At 40.3% G+C, this 5,272-nt stretch overlaps 1 long non-coding RNA gene across 3 annotated transcripts; it reads right to left on the minus strand.

Moving 5' to 3' along the window:
* Nucleotides 1-654: 654 nt before the first annotated feature.
* Nucleotides 655-2,085, minus strand: LOC101863395. 3 transcript variants are annotated; one of them, XR_001185390.2, is made up of 2 exons: nucleotides 1,632-2,085; nucleotides 655-1,576 (listed from the first exon to the last, which is right to left on the minus strand). It is a non-coding gene; the product is annotated as an uncharacterized LOC101863395 (long non-coding RNA). The 3 variants fall into 3 exon arrangements; XR_004859319.1 differs by having other exon boundaries at nucleotides 655-1,531; nucleotides 1,577-2,085; XR_004859318.1 differs by having other exon boundaries at nucleotides 655-1,531; nucleotides 1,632-2,083.
* Nucleotides 2,086-5,272: the final 3,187 nt, after the last annotated feature.

Below are 5,272 nucleotides of genomic sequence, written 5' to 3' on the forward strand. Positions count from 1 at the left end.
CAACGTCGGGCCCTTGACGGGATTCGAACCCACGACCTTACGGTTGCGAGTCCGAGAGCCTAACCACTAGGCCACCGACGCCACATATTATGCGGTAGATAAATCTTACTGATGTATTTTTGGTGAGTCAGTACATATTATGCAGTAGATAAATTTTACTGATGTATTTTTGGTGAGTCAGTACATATTATGCGGTAGATAAATCTTACTGATGTATTTTTGGTGAGTCAGTACATATTATGCGGTAGATAAATCTTACTGATGTATTTTTGGTGAGTTAGTACATATCAATATCATGTAAATATTTACTGATGCATGTTGTTTGTGAGAAGGAAACGGAAACAATTTCACACAACATACCTGGGAGTCTCTTAAAGTCCTTGAGCACTCGAATTCTTGTCATTTGAAAACGATTCGAGATGAGCTGCTAACGGCGATTAAGAAAAAATAAGAAACGTAACTACACGTTCGATGAGTAGGATCCGCCGTCACTTGGGCAAAGTTTAAAATTAATTCCTACCAAACTGAAAATACTTAAACTTAATTTGTCCCGCGCGCTCATATGACCTTATGCAGTTGCAAGCGCCGTAAATCGTTTACCAAAACCAAAGAAACAGAACAGAAGATCGCGCAGTGGACACAAAGCGCTACAGAGCTCATTTCGGAACATTTATTGACAGAGGGACAGAACAAAAACATGATATTTAAAACATGGTCATGAGATCAAGACGAAATATCGTTATAATAATAGTAGTATTCAACCAAGTCGTAAAAATGTATTTGGCATTTTAGTTAAAGCAGAAATTTGCCAACAAAAGGAAACGCTTCATTTGCTTCAAGGGCAGTAATATGGCCTAAGGTAGGAGAGAGGGATAACAGTGAGTTGATTCCCCTTACAGTGCCAGGTCAACAGGTGCAACTTCACTGAAAGCAGAGGTGGGCGAAATCCGGATAATCTACATGGACAACCGGATAATTCTCAATGAAACATTATCCGGATTAAGACTCTTAACCTTCTTTCCTGACCCGTTTGCCGAAGAGGTGCACTAACATAATTAATATCCGGATTTTGCTAAAGCGACCCATTGCCCAGCCCTAAAGAGTCTTGTCCCACGTCACTTCTCTAATCCTGGACAAAGACCGGGAATGATATCACAAAAAAGTGGCAAAATTAAAGGTAGAGGTTTAACGCCCCTGTCAGCACTATTGTATTAGTATTAGGTTATTTAAAAGGCGGGACCTCCGAGTTTACCGTCTCTCTCAACGAAAGGAACGAGCCAGTCAATGGGGGAAGTGTCAAGTGTTTTTCCTTTCCCAAGGACCCTGGCGACGGGCCGAGCTGAGGCTCGAACCCCCGAACCAGTAGTCTAACGATTGCGAGTCCGGTAACCTTACCACTAGACTACCTACGTCACAGTCTAACGATTGCGAGTCCGGTAACCTAACCACTAGACACCCACAATCCAAGGATTGCGAGTCCGGTAACCTAACCACTAGACACCCACAATCCAAGGATTGCGAGTCCGGTAACCTAACTACTAGACACCCACAATCCAAGGATTGCGAGTCCGGTAACCTAACCACCAGACCACCCACGCCACCCACAATCCAAGGATTGCGAGCCCGGTAACCTAACCACTAGACACTCACAATCCAAGGATTGCGAGTCCGGTAACCTAACCACTAGACACCCACAATCCAAGGATTGCGAGTCCGGTAACCTAACTACTAGACACCCACAATCCAAGGATTGCGAGTCCGGTAACCTAACCACCAGACACCCACAATCCAAGGATTGCGGTAACCTAACCACCAGACCACCCACGCCACCATTGTACCACAGATTCTACAACGACATGTATTTTGGGCAATGAAAAAAAGCAAGAAATTTTCCTTCGGGATTCGGCCAACTTTTAATCTGTGTACTACGCTAGGTATATATTATTTTGTTCAAACACTATGTCTAGGAAGAAACAACGATTTGTTATAGTTTTAGTAAAAGTTTTACGGCACAAACAGATCACAGAAGTGCCGAAGATTAGAGGTCTGACTGAGACGTAACTTACAAAGAAAAGATGAGGGGAGAGGTAAGGACGATAGATGTTTGATGGGAAAGAAGGAGGAGAGATAAGGACGATAGATGTTTGATAGGAAAGAAGGAGGAGAGGTAAGGACGATAGATGTTTGATAGGAGAGAAGGAGGAGAGATAAGGACGATAGATGTTTGATAGGAGAGAAGGAGGAGAGATAAGGACGATAGATGTTTGATAGGAGAGAAGGAGAAAAGATAAAGATGATAGACGTTTGATAGGAAAGAAAAAGCAAACCACATCAGAGCCCCCACAAACCACCCAAGAAGGAAATTGAAGTAAGTAGGAATCTGAGAATAATATTTTTCAAGTAGTGCGGTCTGTCCAAGGGTTGAGCGAAAACTTGATAGATACGTGGAAAGCCGAGAATATTTTTGTTCAACTAGTCTACTGTGTAGATCTATTTGTCCATGTCCAATGAAAACAGTAACATAAAGGAGGGTGGAAAGCTGAGAATATGTTTTTCTTTTAATTACTGTCTTTTATATATTATTATATGTCCATGCTCAAAGGAAAATAATGACTTAATTACAGGAGGTGGAAAGCTGAGAATGTTTTTTTGTTTCAAGTACTGTCTTCTATCATGTATATTATGATGTCCATGCTCTCGGAAAGGAATAACTTACAGGAGGTAGAAAGCTGAGAATTTCTGTTGAGAGTAGGCTACTGCCTTCTCTGTTCTTGTCCAAGGGGAAAAATACCATTAACGAACGTGAATGGAAAACAATTTTTGAAGCACTGTCGTTTGCCCAAGTGCAAGGAAATAAAACTATGAAGTGAGAATTGCTGAGAAAATAGGCTACCTCTCGGATTTTACCTCTATGCAAATTCATACGTCAAATTTGTATGTGGAGTTTGTACATTTTGTAAGTTTGAAATAATAAAAGACATTTAAACTTGAAGAAAATGGCATCATTTGAAATAAATCTGTCTATAAATCTGTCCCCAGTGTCGATTTCAGGCAGATATCTCCATTCTTGAATTGCGAGAAGTAACTCATTTTGTCTGCACGCCTCACGGAAAGCTGAGAGTTGAATATCTCGAGCTCTAGATTCATTTGACTATTAGTGTCCTTCAAACACGTACCCCATGCGGGTACAGAGGGAGAGAAGAGAGATTGATTGGAAGAGATGTTCAGTATGAAGGACAAATAGGATTCGATTCCTCTCATTCACCCAATACCCCCCAATATAGAGAAGAGGAATATCATGCAGAATTACATTTATAATGCGGTCAAAAATGCTTGGCGCAACTTGTCTTCAAATATCTTTATAACGGGTGAATCAATGTCACCCATACTTAACACAGCAGTATGAATCAATTTGTCTTAATTAACTAAATCATATTTTTTTACAACAGTTTCGGATAAATTAAGTAACTTTCCTTCATAAATTTACATAAAATACTACAAAGTCATGTCTTTCACGCAGAAAATGGAATTGTTCACAGCACTTCCCGCCTCTCACACACATTTTTGCGAAGCATATGACTTACGTCACAGCTTGCCAATGACACTTTTTTACGGCAAAACTTCTTACAAAAAATTAATTTCATTGGGAACACTTTTTTGTACATACTAAAAGTTCCCAAAACATGGGTTCAATAGACATAATCTCGCGATAAGACAAGAGATGACAGACTTGCTTTTAACAGCGATATAGTCCCACCTGTAAATCTGTAGAAACCATCTACTGGGATTTTTTCATTAGTACTTATTAAGGAATTTTCCAGAATCGAACTGAAATGTGTTTACAAAAATATTGATCTACCTTTAAGACAAATTAATACAAGTCGCTTTGCAAAAGCTGGAGAGTTTATGTTCTATAGTTGAGAAGATATCTGACAATAAGTTGTGTTATGAATTTTTGACCGCACTATAAGTAATTTTCTGCTCACTGCACATGTGGTTTTTGTCTCCTGTAAACTCTCTGACTGTCTAACACTGGACACAGGATCACGAGCAGTGCAGTCATTTCACTTTCTACAACAGTGGACTTAAACAAGATGTTCCAACGTCTTCAAAATATCAAGATGTTCCCACAGCAGAGAGCAGTTTAGTAATACCAAGCGCAGAGGAATTGGAGCATTCACATTGGTAAATGTATTCATACTTATTCTGTCATGAAATAATTTGATTTGGAAGTTTTGAAGTATTCAAATGCCCCACCCCCTCCCCCTCATTTTGAATCGTTATTTCCCCTCGTGGTAAGCTATAATACATGTATTATTATAATAACGAACTGTCCACTTTGTGACCAGCGTAGCACCCACCTACCTGCCTCCCCAGACATCGGAAACACTCTATACAGCGACAAAGCACAGCTGATTAAAACCTGTCAATTCTTTGCCATATCGACAGACCGAAGGGCTAGAACCCAAATGGCCGCTGGATCGGAAAAAGTAAAAGTAAAGTATAACAACGAACTGTGCAGTATCGCTAGCCTTTGATCAAAATTGTATTCCGCCGTATGTGTGTGTTTATATTTAGGAAGAATGAACGTACAAAAATTTCAGGATGGACAAAATACCAAATTTTAAGAATCTGGCCAAATTGCTACCTTAGAATCACAAAGTTCTATCTGACATTTTTGGCCGTTTTGAGTAACTAAGACCATGAGGTCAGGAACCAAATGTTCTATCTGCTGTTCTGTCAAAATCGTACCATCATTCGGAGTCGTTACCAAGATATTCAAAGACGTGCTTTCGGAAAAGCTTGACACGTTGTGAAACTCAAAAGTTTTGACGTCAAATTTCTCAAAACTAGGTACTGAGTTACTCAAAACTAGGTACTGAGTTACTCAAAACTAGGTACTGAGTTACTCAAAACTAGGTACTGAGTTACTCAAAACTAGGTACTGCGTTACTCAAAACTAGGTACTGTGTCACTCACTCAAAACTAGGTACTGCGGTACTCAAAACTAGGTACTGCGGTACTCAAAACTAGGTACTGCGGTACTCAAAACTAGGTACTGTGAAGATAGAACTTTGTAATTCTGCGGAAGCAAAGAGGAAATGAACAAATGCACATCTAGATACATTTCCGACACGCAGGGGGCAGCTACACAAGTCGATATCTTTCCCTGAAAGGAAAACAAACAAACCTCGTGGCGCGCGCGCACGCACAAATACACACACACGCACACACACACACACACACACACACACACACGCACACACACACA

The sequence above is a fragment of the Aplysia californica genome, unplaced genomic scaffold (genome assembly GCF_000002075.1).
Source record: "Aplysia californica isolate F4 #8 unplaced genomic scaffold, AplCal3.0 scaffold01063, whole genome shotgun sequence".
In the NCBI taxonomy this organism is placed as follows: Eukaryota; Metazoa; Mollusca; class Gastropoda; order Aplysiida; family Aplysiidae; genus Aplysia; species Aplysia californica.